Consider the following 17511-nt stretch of genomic DNA (forward strand, 5'->3'; position numbering starts at 1 on the left):
GGAGTGCCTTCTGTGTGGAGTCAGCATGTGCTCCCTGTGGTCAAGTGGCGTTCAAAAGTCATGTGTAGAATGGGTGTGCCTTTGTTGAAGGTTGGGCGTCTAGCTGGCACCTTGGCACCCGTAAAAAAATCTACTGCCAATCATTAGTGGACCGGAGTTCCGCTGTGGCGACCCCTAACCAGGAAAAGCTGAAAGAAGAACAACAACATCTTTTTTTTGCAATATGATTGATAAAGAAACCATCAGCATTGCATATAAGAAGATGTTTTTTGGCATGGGGAAAAGCATAAGAGCATACTGATGGGAAGGGAAGAGTTTTCCTGACTGCACCTTGCCTTAGAATTGGAGTTATCTTTGGGATACTAAAACGCCATAGAGAAGTTAAAATTCGCCCTTAAGTCCTATCATGTCATCTCCATGTTTAAAAACAGATGCATTGGAACTATACATTGAAATAAGCTGAAATCTCTGGTCAGCTCAATTAAATCTTTTACGTTAGACTAAACACCTCAACACACTGTCATTCTCCTTGGTGCAAGATTTGCTAAGTTAAGTTAATGGGCAGGATTCACAAAGCCTCCGTGTAAGAGTTACAAGGCTTACACGGAGGCTGCAGTTAAACTGTGTGATGTCAGCATGCCATGCATATGCATGAGGGCATGCTGACTCACACCTAAGGCTAACACGGTCCATGTAAGACAGTAGGGGGTGTGTCCGTAGGGCGAGCACTGCAAACAGACACGCCCTCAGAAGAGTAAAAGTCCCGAAAGTAAACCCCCATGACAGAGTCCGTGTAAATGTCAATAAACACAACACAACACATGCCCCCACAGACTATCAACATAAAATGTAAAAATGAACATGTTATATTTTTTTTTATAAGTTTTAAAGATGTTTGCCCGTGTGTGCGCTCATTTGCAGGGGTGTGCCCATCACTTAGCCACAGTTAGCAGTCAGTGGAAAAGCATATAAGAACTAAATATGCAAAGTAAGCCAAGAAGCAATAGCGTAGCGGTAGAGACGTCGGCTGAAGAGGAGGCAGTCACGGTTCGAGCCCCCACAACATCAATTTTTTTTTTTTTTTTAGTGAAATAAGCACGAAACAATTCCCTGACATATATGTACATGTATAAAATTATTTTTATGTAAAATGTAATGAAATGGGCCATTTATTATGAAGAAATGTGTGAAAAAAAAGAACAAATGTCAGAAGTGCCCATAGCTGAGCTACACTCTAACAAGCTGAGTATATCTGCCCATAGGTGAGCAGTGTTTTAACAGGTGTAAAATGAGTGCCCGTAGGTGAGCAGTGTTTTAACAGGTGTAAAATGAGTGCCCGTAGGTGAGTAGTGGTTTAACAGGAGTAGAATGAGTGCCCGGGGTTGAGCAGAGTTCTAACATGCTGAAACTGTGTGCCCGTAGCTGAGCTGAGCATAATATGCATGCTGACAGCTAAACGGCGCGTAAGCCAGCGTGATCCATTTGCGCGGAGCTGTGCACTGCGCCAACAAGCTAACCGACGGGCAACGTTGAGCAAGCTGTATCAAAATTGCCTTTACACAGCCACACCTCCCAGCCTGTGTAGACAGTCATAAAATATAAAAAGCAATGGCCAGGCTCAAACTCAGGATACCATGCACCATAGAAAAAGTACTGAACCACTAAGCCATGACAGTTGCTCTTAGAAATGCAGTAATAGCATATATATAGGAATGAATGGAAAGAGAAGCATGACAAAGCAGGTTCTGTGAAGCTGATACAATTCCAAAATGGCCAATCACAGATAAGTGCGGGTAAAATGGCATATATAAGCCCCATAGGTGGGAATACACAGCATAACTGATTGTGGAACCGATTTGCAGTCAGGATGGCAGGTGTAGGAGAGGGTAGTTGCTTCCGAGCACAGAGATGGGGCGTTGAGGAGTCCAAATATATGGTTTGGCTCCTCGTCCATGATCATGAGGCCCAACTCATGCAGGGCCAGGTCCTGTGGGGATCATATGGGGCTTTGTCGTGGGACCGGTTGGCACATGATCTCACCAGTGCCACAGGAATACCAAGGACTGGTAAACAGGTCCGTCACCACCATGCGGACCTGAAGAGATGAAAGCAGGACCAACTGAACCGTTGGATCCAGGAGGCCTGGCAAATGGCCAACGCCCCACTACTAAGTTACATGTAATTATTTATGTAAAAAATTAACCTAGCTGATATTATGGAGATGTGTATTCCAATATTACTTCATTTATATTACAGCTGCAGGTGTCCGTTCCATGAATCGTCGAGCCTATGCCGATAGGCTTGTGCGGTTGCGCCACCAGGCAGGTTAGTAATTCTCTCCCTGTAACTGTAAAAAAATATAAGTATGACAGCTTGCAAAAGAGTGCAGTCTAGTCACTTATTAATAAAAAGTGCAAGTAACAGTGTAAGAGAGATTTTGCTAGTATTGTTTGATTACATAAGTGTGATGCAGCCTGTAATCCAAAAATAAAAATGAAACAAGTCTGAAATTAAGATGTTCCACCTGTAATATAATAGTACATAACCTGCAGCAGGCTGAAAAGTACAGCTCCAGAAGCTGAGTAAAACAAGTGTGAAATATATCCCTGTTTAAATTCTGAAACATGACACAAGTGAGACTGTTGGAAAGGATTGTTATAACTAAGTAAAACATGTCAATAAAGCCTAGAATTAAGTACCATCCTGAATTGTAAAAATAAAACAAGTGAGATAGTGTGAGAAAGAGGTATGAATCCACCAATAAAGTAGTAATAACTCCTGAATAAAGTATACTGCAGTCAGTACAGAATGAAATGAATGTGACAGGCAAAACCAAACAGCAACATGTGTTGAAAAAAGTACTGAAGCTGGAATGTGTGTCCCAAAATCTGGATATGTTGCTCTCAGTTTGCAATATGCAGATAGTATGGTTGTATGAAATACCAAACATCCACAGTTGTCTAGAGCCATATAAAGCAAATGTAGCAGGATGTTGTAGCTGAACAGAGCCAGATATGAATGTGTATGAATAAAAATGAAATGTATATCAATGTAGCAGTAACAATCCTATCACCAGCATGCATAAGTTTACACATAGGAAACTGTAGTCAGACCTGTAGTGTGTATATATCTGCAGCTAGTAGAAGTGTACAGCATATGTATAGGTATTTGAAGTTGTTAATGAAATATTTCTTCACCCTACCCTATAACCACAAATAATCCATTCCACGTGAAATGGGTATGTGTAGTCACAATTAACTCCCCTGGACAATTGTCCTGTTGGTTCATACATATTTGTATGTACATTGATGCATGTGCCCTGCTCATACATCCAAACCTGATGGCCTGTTGCCATCACTCAACCCTGCATGCTGTTGGAACCTGTATTGTTGTTCAGATTATGCATGTGTTATGCTTGCTGTTCAACGGCTTGAATTTATGGGTGTTTGGTTAATGGGAATACTAATGCATGCTGTTACAACTAATTGTGAATGGTATTGCATCTTACTAACCAAAACAGTCACTAAATAACGCAAAACATAGGACGACAGGGAAGGCGGGTTCCAGCAGACCCACCTCTCCCACCTCAGCTGGCTAGTGCACCTGGCAGTAGTGCACAGGCCGGACCCTCCTCTGGTGGCCCTGTGCCACCTGCGGGTGGAAGTGCTGCAGGGGGATGGGGCTCATCCCCCCTCTGCAAGTGTGGCCGGAGGAGAACATCCACTCACCCTCCGTAGTGTCCGGACTGTGGTGCGTAGGGAGATCCGGCACGCTGTGCTTGGGCCCCTACGCCAGCTTGAGGCATGGGTGGCACAACTCACGGGCGTGCCTGCTGCCCATCCTACACAGCCCCCAGCACAGCCCCGTCCTGGGCAGTGAAGGTACAGTGGCAACTGCCCATGGGTGGGGATCTCAGTTCCACTGTTGCCATCTGTGGGCTCATGGGCTCGAGATATCCAAACATCCATCCCCGTAAATTGTGTAACCCCCCCACATGTGTCATACACCACCCCTGTATGCGTCTTGTTTGTCTTGTCTGTTAACCTCCCCTACCTACCTCCCCAGCTATACGGACTTCCTGTACCTGACATACCACTCTCACCTGAAAAAAAAAAAGGGCACTCTGTACCCACAAAAAAATTACGCCCCATACATAGCTGACCATTTTGCACACATGTCTGCTGGACATGTAAACTGAAAATTACAATTGACTGTACAACAAATATTATTGTTGTCCTCACACCTCTCTCAGGGGTGGAGGGTTTCAAATTTCACACCAAATTACAAACATATGCACAGCTGTTGCTGACAAAGAAATGGGCAGCTATGGGCCTTTCCTATATCCCTTCTGCAAAACCCGAGCTTGTTTTCCTACTGTCCTACCCTCTTTGTGCCCCCTTTTTCACCACTTTCCTATCTCCCCATTTTCTTTTCTTTAAAATAAAATAGCACGAGTGTGCACGAGAGTAAGCACTTTTAAGCAGTAGTAAGCGGGAGTGCGCTTCTGTGCGCTTAGCTAAGCATGTGTGCGTGAAGCTAAGCGGCAGTGCACATGCGTCACCTCCGCACAAACCAGCGCTAACCCGCTTACAACTGCTTAAAAGTGCCTTAGTCACTCTGAATGACAAGGCCTGTAGTTTTCTCAGCAGCAAAATAAAATACCTCCGTCAGTCTCGAACCCAGGACCTTGGAAACAATAGTCTGCATGACTTACCACTAAACCATGACTGCTATACAAGAACATTGTGCTGAAAGAAATATATCATAAAATAGTAGGAATTAATGTAAAGGGAATATTGCAAGTCTAGTACACAAAGCATGTCATGTATATTTACCGTCAAATCTAGTGGATTTGTAAAATAGTACTGTGTGATGAGAAACAGTCATGCTAGTTGGTAGCTACTAGGTAATAATGTCATAGTAGCATCTGGCAAGCCACACACATACTCCGAGCAGGATAAACACTGCCATAGTTGAATAGTTAAGAGATCAGACATAGCAACTGTGACTGAGTTACAGGGATGTTCCTGATGTGAAAACAAATGTCAACTGTGCCCCACTGACACCCTGTCAAATGTACTAACAGTAGGCAGAAAGGTGTAACTACACATGCAATGGTAACTATGAATGACTGAAGGTATGCACCACCTGCACGTCACAAATGGTGTACTAATACATATGCTTGAAATAACCCACAGTCACAACTGCAGAATATCAGAATATTTCATTTGAGTATCCCACTGATATGTACCATTCGATGAGGCTGATAAAAGATGCACCTGAGAGTATCTGAGGCCTGCTCAGCAGCATGATCAAATACCCTTGTAAGTGTCAAGGCCCACACCATGGCCAGACCACACTGCATGCAGTAACACCTTACCACAACAAACACATAAGGGATTGCTGCCCAAACAGATTTAACAAGCATTACAAGCTGTGAATGTAAATGGAAAATAGGAAAGCCATAGCAACACATTACAGGAAAGACACCTAGCAGACATATAAGGAGTGCATGTAAAGGCCAAATATTGAAGCCATAGCAACAGATTGCAAGAGCCACTGCTATATACCAGTTACACCACAATCCCCACAGGAAAGCACACACACCCATATATACAGTATTACTAGTCGTAGGTGTCAGTTTACATACACATGGAGAAGAGGACACTGGAGGAAGGAATACTCAGCTTACAGAACAACATGCATTGCAGTGTCTACAACACAGCCTGAAATATGAGAGACATACCGACCCTTACACTCACAGAACAGTGTTCACAGCAAACCAGCATGGTCCCCACCCTGGTAATCTGAAAGGGCTACGCCTACCTAACAGACCTTTTTATAGCACTGTCCTGTAATCACAGTGAGAACTGCAATCACTACACAACAGGCTGCATGTAATTAGTAAATGCTGGCTAACAAGTGGTGCAAAGGCCATCACATGGACATGTGCAGATACCTACAAAAGCATCCTGTACTCCCAGTCCACACATGCAATACTTTCATTGCACCTTCTGGAGGTAGAGACAGAAGAGAGAGAGAGAGAGACAGAGAGAGAGAGAAAGAGAAGGAGAAAGAAATAAAAAAAAATAAAACAGTAACAACAAAACAAAGAGGGTGACAGCAGGCCAAGTAACTGCAAGCCTACACACACAGCTGCAACAAACACAGGTAATGTAAAGTACTACTATAATAGTCTACATACTGTGAACCCTCCAGATGTGTTATTGGTCTGTATCTATGTATATGAAGATGTGCATAGGGCTGGGGACATGCTGCAACTGTCACTGAAGGCTCTACATACATATGTATGTGAAGGTAGCTATGTGCACATAGCAATGTAGGTTGTAGTGCAATGTACAAGTAGGTTGTACAGTAATGGATGTTCATCAGTACGTTACTGTGTGGAACTAAAAAGGAGTATATATATATATATATATATATATATATATATATATATATATATATATATATATATATATCATGTGTATACGTATGTATATCGACATATGTATGTATGTATATATATATATATATATATATATATATATATATATATATATATATATAATATGCATATGTGTATACATAGATAGAGAGGGATGTAGAAATACATAGACATATATAGTTTCACAATGTCATAGTTTAGTACTAGGCTATCTGCAGACAGTGTATAGAATAGATTTAGAAAATTGCGCCTCTGTATAGTAGTGACACAGTGAAGACCCCCGTACATAATAGCATTAGTTTACTGTGCCTCTGTCTAGTAGTGACACAGAGATGACCCCTGGTGTAAACCTATGATCTCCCATCCACTCATCAAGAATTCACATGAAGAGTGTTAGTGAGGGTCTCTGCCTAACATGAACTGGGATCCTGTTCCACAGTATGGGAAGCCTCTGAGTTATGGATCTGTCCCTACAGCATGCCCTATTCATATGTGTGCTGAGGTTTAAATCTGTAGCTGTTGTGGTTCTGATGGATTTGGATTGTATGAGGTGGAACATGTCCATCAATGCCTGATTGGACATGGCCTTGTACATCAGGCACAGATCTCCCCTAAGTAGTCTGTATGCTATGGAATAGAGCATGAGTTACTTTAGTCTGGCAGCATATGAAAGTTGTTGGAGACCCTTGATCCTCCTGGTGATGTACTTATGGGGTCCCCCTAGCTGTTGCAAGTGCCAGGTGAGGTACATACCAAATGGGGCATAGTACACAGTCATGGGCCTGATAAGGGAGGAGTATAGGGGTACAATGACCTCTTTTGATCTGGATGTGAATCCCTTCATGATAAGGTGGGCAAGGTAGGAAGTCTATCCAACCACTTTGGCAACGTGGGTGTCAAATGAGAGGTCAGTATCGATCAGTGTTCCCAGGTCTCCGATTACTTTGTCTGTACTCAGTGGGTTACTGTCAATGTGATAATATGTGGGTACCTTGTCCGTCTGAAAGGGTATGACTATACATTATGTGGCATGCAGTTGAAGGCCATGACTCCAGCACCAGTTGTCGGTTTCCGTGAGGCCTTTCTGTAGGATGTATGTGTCAGCTGGTGTATCGACTATGGCGCCTAGTATGCAGTCATCTTTGAACATTGTCAGCCACTACCATCTCATGTCTGCTTCCACATCTGAGAAATATATGCCGAACATGAGCGGTCCCAGGACAGAGCCCTGTGGGACACCACTTGTGACTGGCTCTGAGTCTGACATAGCACCAGTGAGTTTGACTGTAGGGTTTCTATCCATTAGCCGGTTTGCAACCCATCTTGTGACATATGGATTTACATTTAAGGTAATACCAAATGAGTTGGGCTTGACATATGTTGCAGATTACTTAAAAGAACATAGTGATTATCCTTCTGTAACCATCGATCTAATTGTGCATTTCCTAGAGTTAGTCCTGGAAAATAATCTTTTTATGTTCCATGACAGCATTTACAAACAGAGGGATGGCATAGCTATGGGCACACCATGTGCCAATAGCTACGCCAACATGTTCCTGGCCTACTGGGAGGAGCACATACTATTTTGTGAAAAGATGTTTAAACAGCATGTCATTTTCTATCGACACTTTGTTGATGATTTATTTGTTTTGTGGAAGGGCTCACTAGACCAACTTCATAGTATGCTTACCATCATGAATAATTTGACAACTTGTCTCAAATTTACCATGAAACATTCACTGTATCGGATTGACTTTTTAGACATGTATATTGAAAGACTTCATAACAATCTTATAAATACAGGTGTATTTCGGAAGAGCTGCCACAGCAATACTTTACTGCTTAGATCTAGTATGCATCCACCCCATGTTTTCAGAAATATCATGAGAGGCCAAGCAATCAGAGCATCAAGGCTGAATCCTCTAGATGATGGCTTTGAAACTGAACTAAATGGCCTTAAAGACAGGTTATCTACTAGGGGTTATGGCATTAGGGAGATAAATACACACCTGAATGATATACATGAACTAAGACATACTAAGGGTGAATCTTATTTTGGACCGCATGAATCTATAACAGTCCCAAATAGTCATATTGAATGATCACAATATGTTAAATTTATTACATATTTTTCATCAGACCATTTAGAAATCAGAGAAATTATTAGAAAACATTGGGAAATCCTATATGTGGATGATGACCTTAAACTGATAGTTGGTGAACAACCAGGGTTTTTGTATAAGAATAAAAACAATTTAAAAAGGAAGTTATGTTACCCCACACCTAGTTTTAGAGATAGGAAGGAAGGATGTACTAAGCCCTGCGGACATTGCAATTTTTGCTCCTATATAGATAGTACTCCCCATTTCTTCCATCCAGACCTACAGAAAAGTTTTTATATATCTGCAGAGGCTAACTGTATGACACAACATGTTATTTATCTAGCTGTCTGTCAAACATGTTCCTCATTCTACGTTGGGAAGACTAACCGCCCACTGAGGGATCGAATAAGGGAACATGTTTACCATATGAGAAAGGGCACAATACATAACGCTTTGGCCAAACATGTTATGATGAACAATACACATCATGCCATGTATTTTTATTTAAGGTACTGGAGGTGATTACTCCTAATCCAAGAGGTGGGGATATTAAAGTCTATACAGAGGGCAAAGAAACAGAATGGATCATATTACTAAAAGCAGATAAAGGATGTGGCCTGAATGAAAGGGCCTCAATTAGACCCAAATTAAGGCAGAGAAGGAATATTAAGTGAACCAACTGTTTTAATGTGTCTTAAGAGCACACTTGTTTTTATTTTGTCTATATTTGTTTTTATAGATGTTCCTAAAACATGCTTTTTTATATAAGATTTTTACATATGCTTTTTTAATGTTATATACATTTGATTCTTTGCATTTTATTCCATGTATTTTTATTGCAACAGTTCTTGTCTCTTTAAAATTCTTTGGAATGTTTTACTAATTGCTTGCCACTGATTGGGAACAGTATATATGGTGAAAGCAGTTTTAGTGTTTGTCATAGATCTGAAGAAGCATTACTGCGAAAGCGCTTATCTCTCTGTCAGTTGTTTGTGGATTAAATATTTCTTTTTACAAGTTTGGATCCTGCTTTATTTGACCTGGCATAAAAGGGTTTGTACCTGCTCACACTTGGCTGTTACTTTTTTCTGATTATATTCCTCCTATACGGCTTAAGCGCTAACCTGACACAAGTATAGACTGTCTAAGAAAACTTTTATTGAATTAATTCTTGTGTTCAGGGGCAGGAAGTATCACATACTTCAATGGCTAACATCGAGTTAGATTACGTCCCCAGAGATGAACATCATGGGAACGAGGCTGCTAGGAATGATGCACTTGAAAAGAGATTTCAGCAGTATCTCAGAGGAGCTAACACTACTTCCTGGTTCCTCGAGAATGAAACAACCATGGGAAATTCCGTGGGGGAGAGCGTTGATTCAGACAGGTTGTATGCGCTACTTGAAGCGACTGAAAAGAGTTTTATTAAATTAAAATGGCTACAAACCCAGAGGATGCATTTTCAACTGTGCCTGGATCGTAACATTATACCAAGGGGACATCGTGTTTTCACCATGCCTAGTCAAGGCAAGGATTACCCGGAGCTTTTAGCTCAATGGCAGCGACTAAACATGGAGGTGAGTCACAATTACTTAAGGCTCTTGATTGACTTTTTTAGACCAGAAGAGTCTAAGTTAACTGACGATATCACAGAAAAACAGCGTGTTTTGTTTAAAGACTTTCCAACCCGAATTATATCTCCATTGTTTGAGAATATGTTGGATAGTGTGTCAGCTTTTGAACGAAAGTTTTTACAGCAGAAACGCCATAAAGTTTTGAGAGACACTAATGATTTTGAAAAAGGCCATGTCTTTATGTGGCCTAGATATAATTCTAATGATGTCACGAGTTTACCTACTGTTAGAACTGCTACTAATTTTGGAGTAGTAATGCAGGATAAGGCAGCTAACAGGAGTTCTGTTAATAATGTTAACTCATTAGAGAAAACAGTAAATACTAATAGTGTTGCCATTGTAATGGAGACTGATAGAGCTTGTCAACCTGAATGCACTAGTGAGAGACATGTTGACATTTGTAATGCACATGATAGTATTCCAACTACTGATCATAGCAATGATTCCACAGATGTTATACATCTAGTGCATACTGCATTATGGTGTCTCATTATGGTGTTCCTGTTCAGGTCTGTGTGTGTTTCTGATGGGTGTCATCAGCCATGGCTCCAGTGCATATCCTGCATCCCCCAATAGGTGACCATGTGGGATGTCCCCATTGGCAAATGTTTGGTACAGCTGTGTCAAATGCCAGATATGGGAATCATGGTAGCTCCCAGGGCAGCCAGCACACACATTCATTATTATGCTCTGGGTATCACACATGACCTGGCAGTTGATGGAGAGGAAGCCCTTGTGGTTAATGTAGGCCCTACCCCGCTCACCAGCTGGTGCTTTGATGTGTATGTGCGTGCAGTCTATTGCACCCACTACCTCAGGGTATTCCGCTATTTGCTGGAAGAGACGCATATTGCTGGCCAATACCTCATGGGCATTGGGGAAATACATGCTCACAGACATGTGCTGACATGGCATCCAGGAACTGGTGCAGTACCCTGGAGGCTGATGCCTGTGATATCCCCATCATATCACCACTTGGTCTCTGGAAGGTACCTGTTGCTAGTATTCTTAGGCCAACACATACCTTGGTTTCCACTGGGATGGGTTCCCCTCTGTTGGTTCTGTGTGTGAGGCATGGCCTGCACAGCTCAACAATTTGCTGCAGGAGGTCTCTGTCCACTCTATAGTGCTCCACTATCTCCAGCTCATGTAAACCCTGGTAGGTGACCCTGGGCCTGTACACTCTTCTCCGTCTCCTCACTGTGGGTTGTCTGGCAGCGTTTGCATTGTCACCACCCTCAGCAAGTCTCCTATGTCTCCTTATAACAGCTATGGCAGCCCCTAGCATGTTTGGTCTGAGTGCAGCTATTTCAGTTTTCACTTCTACTAGCTTACTCCTGTCTTGCAGTGTCTCTTGAGAGAAACATACTGCAATGCTGTTTGCAGTGTTTTAAGTACTGGGCTGGGCTAGTATTCTGCCTGTGTAATTGCCTGCTTCTAATTGTTTTCACCTGCTAGCTCTACCAGTATTCCCTGCTAGTTTCCTACTATTTCTTCTGCTTCCTTTTTCCTCTCTGTTTCCTCAGGGGGGAGCAGCACGCATACCAGCGAAAACACGCTCACAGTGGCTACCACGCACGCACACATGCTTACACGGATAGAATCTGCTTATTCGGGTTAAAACGCACGTACACCAGCACAAACAGGTTTATAAATCTTTAAACAGGCTCCTACATGCTTACTCTGCCTTACACGTGCACACTCTGTCTTACTCGCAGCTCCCAGCGCGCACACGCGTGCATGCATGTACAGCAAGAAACTTTGGTGTTGGCCACAGTGTACACCTTCCATTTCTTGACTTTCCCATGCTTATCTGTTGACACTCCTCTTTTTATGCTGTGTGATTGACATCTTTCACATACCACTTTGCTCCAATGAGCTTGATATCTTCCTGACATTCCCCCCTGTGATGTCACCTATCTCCTACTCTGTTACTCCCCTTTATCTAACTCTTACACTACATGGAATGTGCTCATTTGCTATGTGACAGTGTGATTTACTATCCTACCACTCATTTACATAGGATTGCCTACTAATGCTTAGTTACATGTCTTACACTCAGCTTCCCCCCTTAGCAACCACTAGATGGTGGCCATGTTGATTTTGGTCTGCTAGTCCCTGCATTGCAAATCCATGCATTACATAAAACCCACATTTGTGGGTTTCAAACCTTTATTTTTATGTTTTATATAGCGCAGCCCGTTTGCGCGGGGCTGCGCTGCGTTTAAACATTGCCGATCGCAGAAAAAAAAAAGTATTTTATTTCATGTTTGCATCGGGTTACTGTGCCAATGGCCACATATTTGGCCATTGGCATGCTGACTGCAACATATGCACACTTTATTTGGAGCTGTCATGGCTCCGTTGTGTTATTTGCAGTAACGTACTCAGTTGTCAACTGAGTACATTTCTGCACCTAACACGACTCTTACACGGGCTGGTTTCAGCTTTGTGGATCGCTAATCTACCTCATTTGCATGCCTTTCAACTGCAAGTGAGGTGATTAGCATATCCACACCCTGCCCGTGTAAGAGTAGTTTTAGCTGGTCTCTTACACGGGATTTCGGGCTGTTCCTGGATCGCGATGGCTGCATGGAGTCTTACACGACTCTTAGACTCCGTGCAAGCCATCATGAATCCATGTCAATATCTTTTGGACATCAGCTCTTTCCCCATTAAAGAAGTTGTCTTTCTTGTTTCATGTTTGGAGATGGGGCACAACTATTTTATTTTTTAGCAAGCATGTTTATCAACAGATACAATAAGTGGCTATGATGGCTGTTATGTCTCCCAGCTTTGCAAATATTACATCTGCTTATTGGGAAGACCTATTCATCTTTTTTATGTATGTCTGTTATATAATGACGATTTGCTTTTTATTAGGTAGGATCATAAATAATGCTGAATGAATTTCAGGAATATTTGAATAAGACCACTATGTTTCTAAAGTTTAGTTTTACTGTGAATAACATCATTGTAGTATTTTTGGACATAATGTTAGGAAAACATGTGTACAAAAGGATAAACTGTTTAGCACAGTAGCAAGAAATTATGAGGTTAGTAGTGGCTATTTGCAGTAGGTGGTATCCATCCAACATTTCAGAAACACAGCATAGAGAAAGATCAAATTATATGAATCAGTAGACCTATTACCAGAGACACACATTTTAAAATAGGCATATCTAGAATGATAAGTAGGTTAAAGACAAAGAAAGTCCTTAAGTTACCAACCTTCTAAAACACCAGCTCTTTATAACCTCTTGACTCCCTACATTAACCTGAAACAACTATGTTCCTCTGATAAACTACTTGTTAATATTACCAAAACTAATAATTCTGCAGGCAACTGCCTTTTCTCTAACTCAGTAGGTAAAATATGGAATAATCTTCCATCTGACATCTCTTCTTTGTCCACTCTTCCACTCTTTAAGAAACAACTATTAAGACATCTTAATAAATTCTGGCTTTGCTCTTGTACCAACCCAGACTAACCTGTTTGCACCTTACTCTATCATAAACCTTCCTTAACCACTTTGACCCTCCCATCTACCTCAACTCTTCAACTAACAAAATATCTCTTATCTTTGTGAATATTACTTTATTCACTTTAACATTTCTGACCTTCCTTTTGTATTGCTAAGAGTTAACCTCTAACTTAATCTCTTTCTAATTTATCCTTTTCTAGTTAGTTAAGAACTATAATATAGGTGATTATATAACACATTAGTACTATGCAATATTTGTAATTGTAAAATTGTTTTACCCCTGGAGCTTTTCTCCACAGGCTTTTTTTTTTCTAAGTTAGCTTATTTAGTTCATTAAGATCTATAATATATGTGATTACATCTCATTCTTCCCATTGCATATCACACTTGTACTATGTATTATTTGTATTTGTAAAATTGTTTGTACCTCTGGAGCTTTTCTCCCCAGGCCTCCACTGAAAATGGACATAAATCCAGTTGGACTAGCCCGGTCAACAAATGTAAAATAAAAAATAAAATGAATAAATAAAAGTTTTAGTTGAAGAACTCACAAATTAAATCATGGTTGGGAGACAGCACTCACACGACCTCCTCCAACAAAGTGGATGATGAGAAAAGAAGGGCTTGTGTCGCTGTTCTAGAAGAAGGAAAAACGTGTTCTATGGGTTCAGTTTTATCCCATACCATTGATGTTCTGGAATAATGAAAAAAGTGTTCTATGGGTTCAGTTTTACCCCATACCATTGATGTTCTAGAATAATGAAAAATGTGTTCTATGGGTTCAATTTTACCCCATACCATTGATGTTCTAGAATAAAGAAAAACATGTTCTGTGGGCTCAGTTTTACCCCATACCATTGATGTTCTAGAATAATGAAAAACATGTTCTATGGGTTCAGTTTTACCCCATACCATTGATGTTCTAGAATAATGAAAAACATGTTCTATGGGTTCAGTTTTACCCCATACCATTGATGTTCTAGAATAAAGAAAATCGTATTCTATGGGTTCAGTTTTACCCCATACCACTGATGTTCTAGAATAACGAAAAACGTGTTCTATTGGTTCAGTTTTATCCCATACCATTGATGTTCTAGAATAATGAAAAACGTGTTCTATGGGTTCAGTTTTACCCCATACCATTGATGTTCTAGAATAATGAAAAATGTGTTCTATGGGTTCAAGTTTTATCCCATACCATTGATATGTCAAAAAACTGGTGATTTTGGGCTGGAGACTCAGTTGTACAAAAGTTGTAGGGGAGTCTCAAATTATTATTAACAAGATGTATTATAATATCAAGAACATATTAAAGAGACTCAAGGTGGTAGACAGTCATTAAACTAGAGTCAAAGAAACATATTCGTTCAATTAAAGTAAACAATGTAAAGCCATTTCCAACTGTCCTCTTTTTTTGTTTTGTTTTTTTGCTGTGTAATCACTGGTATATGTTATGCTTCCTCAAAGTGTTGTAAATGCAATACAATCTCTGTGTTGTACACTGTTAGGGGTCTAAACTGCCAAGCATTTTATGTTGGCAGGACTACCAGAATACCATTAAGAAGCTGAATAACAAGAATGATTTATGTAGACACACCAAAAAGTACTAGCTTTAAATATTTTATGTGATACTTGTTGAATCTTACTGGACAATAAAGAATATGAGTGACAGGTAATACCGAATGCCACAGATATGTCTGGTTTAAATGATTATATTCATTTTAAATCTGAGCTGAATAAATAAACAATTAAGATTACTAATTGGTTCATCTGTGTGACCTTTTTACTCTTCGGTTTGGATGTTAGTTTGGATATTTTGCAGACACCTTAATTGTTGTGAACATCAGATGGGTTTAAAGACCCTGTGTTTCTGAACTATAGCCAAACAGTCCACTTATGCTGTGCTGACGAGGTCATAAGAAAGCTGAAACATGCATGTCCACAGCAAGTGGGGGTTGTCTTTACTGGCCTGAAAGAATCCATAAAGACTTTAAAAGGAAAAAAGGAAAATGCCATGGACATTTAGAAGCCATATAGCTGAAACACTCAAAGTCCTTGAGCAGTCATTTGCACATATCTCATGGGCCTCTATTACAGGAGGTTTAAGATATTACACAGTGTAATCTCAAGCATTAATAAGATAAATGTCTGTGAATAAATAAATAAAATATCCAATCAAAGTCTAACTGTCGGTCTCTAGCTTTTTGACTAAAGGAAAACATGTTTTCCAAGTATTTCCTTCTACCTGTTTTTAAGTCAATGTAGTTACATTCCATTTCATCTTGGATATTACCAGTTTTATTGGCCTGAATGAATAAGTGAAATAGCTTTTTTTTAATGTGTCAAAAATGTTATTCCCACAGGGAAAAATATTTCTTTTTAATTTAGAAAGAAACAGAATGCGAGCTTTAATTCCTATCTTTTTGATTTCTTGATAAAAGCTGACATGTTTTTCTTGTCTGCAAGAATTTGTAAGAATAGTAATTTGCAAATTATATGGTCCTTTTGCCAATTTTAGGAAGAGGGTTGAACCACACAGTTTTTATCACAAGCTCCTTATTATGTCAAATAAATTTGATTATAATGGATTGAGGTGAAGGACCTTCTTTAAAAGGGAGGCCATGAAAGGGATCTATGAGCTCTTTAATATGCAATGGCAAACACTTATAAATTTTATTTATTCATTTACATATTTATTTGTTTCAGATAGTCAGGAAATTGATTACATTATCATTCTTGAGACTCTCAGAGACTCTTTATATTATTAAATTATTCCTCCTCTCCCTAGTTACCAGTATATCAGTCTTTTCCATGTTAAGTGCTTGGTTTAAGTAAAAAGTCTATAACAGTCCCCTGGATTTACGAAGCCCTTTATAGCGTGCAGGATTAGTTTAAAAGCTATTTTCAGCAATATGGCCTACGTGCGATCCAGAAACAAGCTCCTGGGATGTGCACATGAGCTCTTAGGCTAATCCTGCAAAGAATGAGCTCCTGTATGCAAATTACCCTCATTTGCAGGTGAAAACCATGCAAATGAGGGTAATATGCGATCAAGGAAGCTGGCAGCTGTCTGTGCAGGATGAGTGCAGTGTACAGCAATCTAAAAAAATGGAGCTATGACAGCTCCAAATAAAGGCTGCATATCATTGAGAAAGCATGCCACTGTCCAAGTAGAAGGCCATTGGCATTGCAAAATGTAAAAGAAAAAAATAAACAACTTTTAATTTTATCTTCACCAATCTCGCCTGGTTAAGCATAGAGCAGCGACGCGCAAATGGGATTGGGGGAAATTAATAAAATAAACCTAAAATAAGCATTCTAACTAAAATCAGTATTCTGCCATGCAAGTCAATGGCAGACAGAAGACAAACTGGCCAGTGCGTAATGGTTGCTAAGGGGGGAGGCTCAGTGTGGGACATGTAACTATGCATTAGCAGGCAATCCTATGCAAATGAGGGAAGGGTTAGTGAATCGCAGATTTTCCCAAGGTGTGAGGCAGGTCCCAAGAGTGTAAGAGTATAAATAGCTGGGTACAAGACTAGGATACAGGTGACATCATGGGGGGGGGTGTCAAGCATACTGTAAGTGGATTGGAGACCTGTGACTCGGGATTGCTCCTAGAATAGCACAACTAAGCTAGGGGTGTGTCTAAACCTGCCTAGCACTCTTTACAAAGTTTAAGTGGGTGTGCGCACTATGCACCGGGTTGTACAGTAAGAAAAAGGAAGTTAAACCAGGAAAAAGTAGATCCATGCATATTTGATCACTCCATTTGCACGGTGCACACACGGGCCTAAACAGGGAGGCAATGAGAAGGGAAAACAGCAGTAAAAAGGTAATCA

This window comes from Protopterus annectens, chromosome 12.part0 (genome assembly GCF_019279795.1).
Source record: "Protopterus annectens isolate FY-2018-M chromosome 12.part0, PAN1.0, whole genome shotgun sequence".
In the NCBI taxonomy this organism is placed as follows: domain Eukaryota; kingdom Metazoa; phylum Chordata; order Ceratodontiformes; family Protopteridae; genus Protopterus; species Protopterus annectens.